We start from the raw sequence: 10,877 nt of genomic DNA on the forward strand, positions 1-10,877 counted from the left end.
GTATAAAAATAGGCACATAGACCAATGGAACAGAATAAAGACCCCGGAAATAAACCCAAATACTTATACCCAACTTATCTTTGACAAACCAAACAAAAACATAAAGTGGGGAAAGGACACCCTTTTCAACAAATCGTGCTGGGATAATTGGCTAGCCACATGGAAGAGAATGAAACTGGATCCTCATCTCTCACCTTATATAAAAATCAGCTCAAGATGAATTAAGGACTTAAACCTAAGCCCTGCAACTATAAAAATTCTAGAAGATAACATTGGAAAAACTCTTCTAGACATTGGCTTAGGCAAGGATTTCATGACCAAGAACCCAAAAGTAAATGCAATAAAAACAAAGATAAATAGCTGGGACCTAATTAAACTAAAGAGCTTTTGCACAGCAAAAGGAACTGTCAGCAGAGTAAACAGACAACCCACAGAGTAGGAAAATATCTTCACAATCTATACATCTGACAAAGGACTAATATTCAGAATCTACAATGAACTCAAACAAATCAGTAAGAAAAAAATCAAACAATCCCATCAAAAAGTGTGATAAGGACATGAATAGGCAATTCTCAAAAGATATACATACAGCCAACAAACATATGAAAAAATGCTCAACATCACTAATCATCAGGGAAATGGAAATCAAAACTACAATGTGATACCACCTCACTCCTGCAAGAATGGCCATAATCAAAAAATCTAGAAAACAGTAGGTGTTGGTGTGAATGTGGTGAAGAGGAAACACTTCTATACTGCTGGTGGGAATATAAACTAGCACAGCTGCTATGAAAAACAGTGTGGAGATTCCTCAAAGAACTAAAAGTAGAACTACCATTTAATCCAGCAATCTCACTACTGGGTATCCACGCAGAGGAAAAGTAGTCTTATTTGAAAAAGATACTTGCATATGCATGTTTATAGCAGCACAATTCACAATTGCAAATCATGGAACCATGCCAAATGCCCATCAATCAATGAGTGGATAAAGAAACTGTGGGGTGTGTGTGTGATGGAATACTACACAGCCATAAAAAGAAATGAATTAATAGCATTTGCAATGACCTGGATGATGCTGGAGACTATTATTCTAAGTGAAGTAACTCACGAATGGAAAACCAAACAGCTTATGTCCTCACTGATGTGTGGGAGCTAAGCTATGAGAACATAAGAGCGTAAGAATGATGCAATGGACTTTGGGGACTTGCAGGTGCAAGGGATAGAAGACTACAAATACTGTGCAGCATATACTGCTTGGGTGATGGGTGCACCAAAATCTCACAAACTACCACTAAAGAACTTATTCATGTAACCAAATACCACCTGTCCCCCAATGACTTGTGGAAAAAATTAAAAAATAAAAAATAAAAGAAAGGTACAGTAAAAATATAGTATAAAAGTTAAAAAATGCTACACCCGTATGGGTCACTTACCATGAAAGGAGCTTGCAGGACTAGAAGCTGCCCTGGTGAGTGAACGTGAAGACCTAAGACATTACTGTCCAACACTATAGGCTTTGTAAACAGTGTACACCTAGGCTACATTAAATTTAAAAAAAAATTCTGTCTTCACTATTTAATTAACCTTTGCTTACCATAACATTTTTACTTTATAAACTTTAAAAACTTTTAACTTTTTTATTCTTTCGTAATAATGTTTAGCTTAAAACACAAACACATTGTACAGTTGAACAAAAATATTTTATTTTTTATATCTTTATAAGTTTTCTTTTAAATTTTTATTTTAGTTTTTACTTAAAAAATTATTTTTAAACTAAAGCACAAACACACACATTAGCCTAGGCCTACACAGGGTCAGGATCAGCTCTATCGCTGTCCTTCCCTCCCTATCCTGTTTCACTGGGAGGTCTTCAGAGACAGTAACAATCACAGAGCTGTCATCTCCAGGGATAACAATGTCTTCTTCTGGAATACTCTCTAAAGGACCTGCCTGAGGCTGTTTTACAATTAGCTTTTTTTTGAAAAAAATAAGAAGTACACTCTAATGATACAAATGTATAGGATGGTAAATGCATAAACCAGTAACATAGTCATTGTATCACGAACAAGTATTATGATGTAATGTACATAATTGTATATGCTATACTTTTATATGACTGGCAGCAAAGTAGGTTTGTTTACAGCAGTCTCACCACAAACACAGGAGTAATGCATTGCACTATAATATTTGTTATGACAGCTACACCACCACTAGGAAATAGAACGTTTTCACTTCCATTGTAATCTTATGGGACCACTGTCGCATACACGGTCTGTCATTGACCAGAACGTCATTATGCAGCACATGACGTACATTGACTGAGATGTGCATTCATGGATCCATATTTGTGAATTTGCCAACTCCCTAAAATGTATTTGTAACCCAGAATCAATACTCATGCCACATTTGCAGTCTTTGTGCACATGCATAGAGTAGCAAGATGTTTGAAATACTGATGTGATTACTCAGCTCTCATGATATAAACAAGTGTCCTTTTCATGGTACCATGGGTTTTTTTTTGGTATTTTTGTGCTTTTTGTTGGTAATTTTGCTATTTAAAATGGCCCCCATGTGTAGCTGCTGAAGTATTGTCTAGCAGGGGTCTCCAACTCCTGGACCTGGTACCAGCCTGAGGCCTGTTAGAAACTGGGCCGTACAGCAGGAGGTTAGTGATGTGTGAGCAAAGCTTCTCTATGTTTACAGCTGCTCCCCATTGCCCTCATTACCAGCGCACTATGCCTCCTCTCAGATCAGTAGTGCCCTTACATTGTCACAGGAGCACAAACCCTACTATGAACTGTGCATATGAGGGATCTATGTTGCATATTTCTTATGAGAATCTAACGCCTGATGATGTTACTGCCTCCCATCACCCTCAGATGGGACCATCTAGTTGCAGGAAAACAAGTTCAGGGAAAACAAGCCCTGATTCTACATTACAGTGAGTCGTATAATTATTTCATTGTATATTACAACATAATAATAATAAAGTACACAATAAATGTAATGGATCTCCATCCTCCTGAAACTATCCCCACCCCCGAGTCCATAAAAAAATAGTCTTCCATGAAACCAGTCCCTGATGCCAAACACTGCTGGCCTAGTGTTCCTAAGTGCAAGAAGGCTGTGCTATGCATTATAAAGAAAATACTTATAGAGAAAATACATGTATCAGATAAGCTTTTGCTCAGTCAGGAATGACAGTGCTGTTGGCCTTGACTTCAACGTCAATGAATCAACAATAATGTTAAATAAAGTGTCTTCAAATAGTGATACACATCAAACAAGGTTATGTATGGATCATTCGAGGATAACACTGTAATCAGAGACTTGCAGATGCCCTGTATTTCCATTAGGAGCAATGACTCAGTATTCACTAATTCAGTGTTACAGTGATTTTACAAACCACAATGACCATGGATAAGAAGCATCAACTGTATGTGACTATAAGAATTATTCACTGTAATTCTGACATAAATTTCCACACGTTCTCCTGAAACAATCTTAACCAACCCCAGGCCAGATTCACTCAGTGCCCCTGCAGCCTGATCTCCCTTCTTTATATCCTCCGGCCCGGGGAGCAAGAAAGCGTTCACCTGCGGGAAAAATTGTTTTTACACTCACAACACCTGTGACACCTAATGCGAGCGGTTTTTGGTTTTTTTTTTCTTCACACCAGTTACCAATTCTCCAACTCTCCAGACACCAACTGGCTGTCCAGTAATTCAACTCAACTCCGAAACTAACAACCGGGTGTTAAACAAACCCCAACAGTGAAGGGCTCAGTCCCACACACAAGCGCCCCACTTCAGCCAGTAGTCAATCTGGACCTTCACACTTTTGGCCAACTGGCTATAAATGAGGGGTCCCCACAATCCCATGCTTGCATTTAGTATTTTGCTAGACTGGCTCAGAGAATCCAGGGAAACAGTCTACCCATTTATTATAAAGGACACAACTCAAGAACAGCATATAGAAGAGATGCTGTATTAGTCCATTTTTACACTGCTGATAAAGGCATACCCGAGACAGGGAAAAAAAGGAAAACCTTAAAACCAAAAACAGGAAAACCAAAAAACATTTGACTTACAGTTCCACAGGGCTGGGGAGGCCTCGGAATCATGGCAGGAGGCGAAAGGCACTTCTTACGTGGCAGAGGCAAGAGAGAATGAGGAGGAAGCAAAAGCAGAAACCCCTGATGAACCCATCAGATATGGTGAGACTTACTCACTACCACGAGAATAGCATGCACGCAAAGGAAAGACCAGCCCCCATGATTCAATTACCTCCACCTGGGCCCCTCCCACAAGACATGGGAATTCTGGGAGACACAATTCAAGTTGAGAGTTTGGTGGGGACACAGCCAAACCGTATCAGATGACCAGGGCAATGTATGGGGAAGGGGTGAAGAGCTTCCATGCCCTCTCCAGGAGGACCACCCTCTAAGAGGCACCTTCATGTGTTCACCAATCCAGAAGCTCTCCAAATCCCATTATTTAGGGGTTTTTATAAAGGTTTTATTACACAAGCACAATTGATTAAATCATTGGCAATTGGTGATTAACTCAATCCCCAGCCTCTCTACCCTTCCACAGGTTTGGTGGCGGGGAACGGTGATGGGGCTGAAAGTTCCAATCTTTGATTCCTCTGGCAACCCACCCCCAAACTCTAAGAGTCACCTGATTAGTGTAAACTCAGGTCTGGTTAGAGGAACCTTGTTAGGAATGACAAAAGAAGCTCCTCCCACTCCTATCACTCAGGGAGCTCCAAGGGGTTCTTAGATGCTCTTGTACCAGGAACCAGGGGCAGAAATCTAATATACAGTTCTTATTTTCTTATAACTTCCTTCACAGAAATTCTATCTTGTGGCACTATTGGGAGGGTCGGCGTGGCCTGCTTTGTGAATATTTTTTCGAGGCAGGGTCTCTCTCTGTCACCCAGGCTGGAGTGCAGTGGTGCCATCTCGTCTCACTGCAACCTCCGTCTCCCTGGTTCAAGCCATTCTCCAGCCTCAACCTCCCGAGTAGCTGGAACCACAGGCATGTACCACCAAACAAGGCAAATTTTTTTTATTTTTCATAGAGACAGGGTTTCACCATGTTGCCCAGGCTGGTGTCGAACTCCTGGGCTCAAAGCAATCTGCAGGCCTCAGCCTCCCAAAGTTCTGGGATTACAGGTGTGAGCCACAACACCTGGACTGTGGTTTCTTTTAAGGTATTTTCAAATGCTTATTTGAGGCTCAACTCAAAGTGTGAAGCCAGCAATTAAAGATATTTCACCCATGCTTAATTTTCCGAACAAAAAACATGGGGAGGGCAAGGTGCAGTAGCTCATGCTTGTAAAGCCAATCCTTTGGGAGGCTGAGGCAGGCAGATCACCGGAGGTCAGGAGTTCAAGACCAGCCTGACCAACATGGTGAAACCACATCTGTACTAAATACAAAAATTAGCCGAGTGTGGTGTCAGGTGCCTATAATCCAGCTACTCGGGAGGCTGAGGCAGGAGAATCACTTGAAACTGGAAGGCAGAGGTTGCAGTGAGCTGAGAGTGTGCCATTGCACTTCAGCCTGGACAACAGAGCAAAACTCTTGTTTCAAAATAAAAATAAATAAGAAAGCAAGAAAATGCTGTTCCATTGTGGGGATTTCCTCTGATGGCTGTCCTTGTGTGGTGCCATATTGGTACTGCATGCACTCCTATGCTTATATTCTGTATTTATTTCATATGTTAAGAGATAAAGAGTGCCTCTATTTCTTCCAAAAGCTTCCTGGCTATGGATTTAGAGATCTATGTGATCAAAGGGAATTCAAGATTGAAGGGTTAGAGGAAGTGAAAATAAGTTTAATTGAGAAAGGACAGAGCATCCTTAGTGAAGAATTGGGATGCAATGTCAAAAGTAAGCTTTCCTGGTGATGGAGGACCCAGAGGCAATCTGTCGCCTGAGCTCTCTGTTACGTAACTTCAAGGATTCTCACACTCACTCACACACCCCAGAGTCAGAAGGTGGGGCGTGGGAAAGTACATGGCCATGGTCACCCCTTTGTAAATTGCAGCAGGGGCTGGAGACATAAAGGCCCTTGAGAAAGCATCTGGTTTCCTCCCCAGCCCAGCCCAGCCCAGCCACCACAGGGAAGATTCCAGAAGAGGAAATTTGCTTAGCTCATAACAAAGTTTATTAGCTTAGCAGATCTGTTTATCAAATGAGAGTCCACTTCTGAAGACTCCATTTATCAAACTGACTGAAGCTTAGTCATATGTGAAAAAACTGCCAAAGACCCCACAAAGACAACATACAGAAAAAACTGGCAACCCGAGGTTTGGGAGGATTTGAAATAAACACAAGAATCAGAGATAAATACCGACTACCTAAGACTATGAGCTGATTTCCTCAAGGGTGGATAATTAGAAATAGAAGGAAACTATAATTGCTCCATGAGTTCTTCCTGCCCACTGCCCAGACAAAACTAATTCATTGCAACCATAGCACTGCAATAAGGAGTGTAATGGACACAAGACTAGCCATGCCATGTGGAAGATGAAGTGATTACCCAAATCAACCTCCCTGAGAATTCAGAGTTTTTTGGGTTTTTTTCTTTTTTTTTTAATTGTACTTTAGGTGCTGGGGTACATGTGCAGATCATGCAGGATTGTTGCATAGGTACACACATGGCAATGTGGTTTGCTGCCTCCATCCCACCATCACCTACATCTGGCATTTCTCCCCATGTTATCCCTCCCCGACCTCCCCACCCCCCTGCTGTCGCTCCCTTGCCCCCCAACCAGACCCCAGTGTGTGATGATCCCCTCCCTGTGTCCCAGTGTTCTCATTGTTCAACACCCATCTATGAGTGAGAACATGCAGTGTTTGATTTTCTGTTCTTGTGTCAGTTTGCTGAGAATGATGGTTTCCAGATTCATCCATGTCCCTATGAAGGACATGAACTGATCATTTTTTATGGCTACATAGTATTCCATGGTGTATATATGCCACATTTTCCTTGTCCAGTCTATCATAGATGTCAATGGGCATTTGGGTTAGTTCCAGGTCTTTGCTTTTGTAAACAGTGCCGCAATGAACATACATGTGCATGTGTCTTTATAATAGAACAATATAGAATCCTTTGGGCATATACCTAGTAATGGGATTGCTGTGTCAAGTGGAATTTCTATTTCTAGGTCCTTTCGGAATCCCCACACTGTCTTCCACAATGATTGAACAGTTTATACTCCCACCCACAGTGTAAAAGTGTTCTTATTTCTCCACATCCTCTCCAGCATCTGTTGTCTCCAGATTTTTTAATGATCGTCATTCTAACTGGCATAAGATGGTATCTCAATGTGGTTTTGATTTGCATTTCTCTAATGACCAGTAATGATGAGCATTTTTTCATATGTTTGTTGGCTGCATAAATGCCTTCTTTCGCAAAGTGTCTGTTCATATCTTTTGCCCACTTTTGGATGGGTTTGTTTTTTCCTTGTAAATCTGTTTTAGTTCTTTGTCGATTCTGGATATTACTCCTTGTCAGATGGGTAGATGGCAAAAATTTTTCCCATTCTATTGGTTGCTGATTCAGCCTAATGATTGTTTCTTTCGCTGTACAGAAGCTCTGGATTTTAATTAGGTCCTATTTGTCTATTTTGGCTTTTGTTGCCAATGCTTTTGGTGTTTTTGTCATGAAGTCCTTGCCTATGCCTATGTCCTGAATGGTTTTGCCTAGGTTTTCTTCTAGGGTTTTTATGGTGTTAGGTCTTATGTTTAAGTATTTAATCCATCTGGAGTTAATTTTAGTGTAAGGTGTCAGGAGGGGGTCCAGTTTCTGCTTTCTGCACACTGAGGCTAGGGTTTTTTAAGAATAATTTGGCAAGCAGGGGGCTCAGGGAATGGGTGCTGCTTAATTGGACGCAATCATAGGGGTATGGAAAGTGGTCCTTGTGCAGAGTCACTTCTGGGTAGGAGCCACAGGAGCAGAGTCCTGGGTCCAGGTGAGCCATCCAGTAGTTAGAAATGCAAAAACTGATGGCTCACACCACTAGGCGCGGTGGCCCACGCCTGTAATCCCAGCACTTTGAGAGGCTGAGGCGAGTGGATCACCTGAGGTCAGGAGTTGGAGACCACCCTGGTCAACATGGAGAAATCCTGTCTCTACTAAAGATACAAAATTAGCTGGGCATGGTGGCGCATGCCTGTAATCCCAGCTACTTGGGAGGCTGAGGCAGGAGAATCACTTGAACCGGGGAGGCGGAGTTTGCCATGAGCTGAGATTGCGCCATTGCACTCCAGCCTGGGCAACAAGCCCAAAGCTCCATCTCAAAAAAAAAAAAAAAAAAATGCAAAAACCTGAAAGGACATTTCAAAAGGCCAATCTTCCTAGGAGTGACCAAGGGCAATTTGGAAGTTAAAGGCAAAATGGAAATTGATTAGATCAGAGCTCTTTTACTGTCATAATTTTCACATGGTTAAAATTTTTGCAAACGTGGTTTCAAAACTGTCCCATCTCTTGTTGGGCATGAGGGACAGGCGGAAACAGGAACAACTGAGATACCTTCTAGGCAATTAATGCCAGAAGAGGGCTCCAGGCTGGGTTGAGTCTAGGTCGATTATTTGCCAAAGGGTGGGTGCAAATCATGTTCTATCTAGGGAGTGGCAAAAATCAAAACTGGGAAGATAGAATTCTGCTGCAGAGAATTCAAATGTGAGGCTAGAAATAAGAGACAAAGTCAAGAAGGGGAAAGACGGGACATCACAGAAGTGCCTGCACTTGGCCCAACACCAAAGGGCACAATTCACACTGTAGTCTGTATGAATGGTGCCCAGTAGAGCTGGGCTGTGTATACCCTGTACCACGCCTTTGTAGCTGTGGATAGTGAGATAAGCAAACCAAGAAACGAGGAAGCCCTTGGATCAAAAAGATCCAAGATTAACTGCTGAGAAAAAGGCTTGAGCTTCTTCGTTTTTATTAGCTCTCCATTTTAAAAGCATAAATAGCCTGAAATCGAATCAAGATGCAGTGGGAAAAGCAAGTCTAGAAATTAAGAGACGGGAGGTCAAATCAAGATCAAATCACCCTCTGAGAAGTTGGTAATGTGTTCGATGTTCTTTGAGTCTGGTTCCTCTCCAAAGGGAAGGCAATGAGAACTTCTCTGGTCTCTTCCTCCCAGGATAGGACCAAGTTTGATCAAGAATATAGACAAACACTGAAAATGAATGCTTTGCAAATGTCAACGGTTACAAATAGTGCAGTTGTCATGGAGTTAGCAGAGTGTGGATACCTATTAATGGCCTACAAGACCCTGCAGTATCCATCTCCTCTTGCCAGCTCCATCCACCCCACCCACACTGGCCCCTTTGTCATTCCTCCAGCACCTGTCCCCAAGGGCCTTACAAGTGGCTCTCCCTTCTGCTTGGCATACTCTCCTGCAGAACATCAGCTTGCCTTGCTACCTTCTCTCCTTTGGGTTTTATGCAAACATCAAGCTCTCAGTGAAGATTTCCCTGACAAAACACTGTTTAAAATTCTCACCTCCTAGTATTTTCTAAACCCTTCCCTATTTCATATTTTTTCTCCCAAACACATCACTGTCCAATGCACAATTTAATTTACTTTTTCTTATGTTTATCTTCTGTCCTTCCCCATCAGAATGTAAGTTCCTGGAGGGCAGTGATTATCATGTTTTGGATCCTAAGCCAAAAATAAAGTCTAGAAAATTGGTAGGCACTCAAATATCAGATGTATGAAAGGGAAAAAGCTGTTAAAAGACAAAATTTCAGCTCCTTACCAGGATGCCTTTTGCACTTCAGTTGAAATGTCTCCACCCAATAAAATGTATGTTTCAGCACTTTGCTATCAATCTTGACTTTTGCTCCGATGCCTTTGGTGACTCCAGGACATTTCATTGAAGTTTTAATTCCCCTTGCTTGTTGCCAAGCAAAAAGCACTGAGAAATGCAAAGTCAGGTGTTTGCCATATTTGCTGACATGCTAGTGAAATGAGCCATGTTTTAGGGAAGCCTGTGGGTGAACTGAGATGAGTTGTAAGAGCCCCACAGGGGAAAGAAAACGTGGAGAGCCCCCACCATACAACACAATGTTTAATAGGCATTCAAAAAATACGTGTTGCTTATTGTAAAGGAAAAAACAAAATCCACTGATTTCTCTCGAGCTTTTTTTGTTTGTTTAAACAAAATACCTCCTCTGAACTCAGTAACTTGGAGAAATCTGCTATTGCTACAGAACTGAGAAGCATATAGAATTCTGTCAACAATAAAATCTATTCCCTTTTGGGGGTTATATTCTTATCATGAGTTATTTTCTCTTGGCCTAGAATGTGGTGCTAAATTATTCTCAACTGGCTTGCTTCTGGGTCAGTTCTTTATGCAAGGACACAGTTACCTCATGTGATCTGGTTAAAGTCAGTCTCTGACCTGCCAGGAATAGAGACGGGTTGGAAAAGAGGCCACCTCTCTGCCATCTGAAAACACGTGCTTGTAGATTATTTGCTCAAATAGGTGACCATAACGATGTTAGGACTTGAAAAATATATATATTTTTTTCTTTCTTTTTTTTTTTTTCTGCCCAGGCTGGAGTAAAGTGACATGATCTTGACTCACTGCAACCTCTGCCTCCCAGGTTTAAGCAGTTCTCCTGCCTCAGCCTCCCAGGTAGCTGGGATTACAGGCATGGCTAATTTTTGTGCTTGTAGTAGAGATGGGGTTTCACCATGTTAGCTAGGCTGGTTTCAAACTGCTGACCTCAGATGATCTGCCCATCTGAACCTCCCAAAGTGCTGGGATTACAGTGTGAGCCACCATGCCCAGCCAGGACTTCAATGTTTTTGCCAAATGAAATTATCTAGAGGATTCAGAATACACTCTGCAGAC

Source organism: Sapajus apella, unplaced genomic scaffold (assembly GCF_009761245.1).
Source record: "Sapajus apella isolate SASKATOON/1434 unplaced genomic scaffold, GSC_monkey_1.0 scaffold21, whole genome shotgun sequence".
NCBI lineage: Eukaryota > Metazoa > Chordata > Mammalia > Primates > Cebidae > Sapajus > Sapajus apella.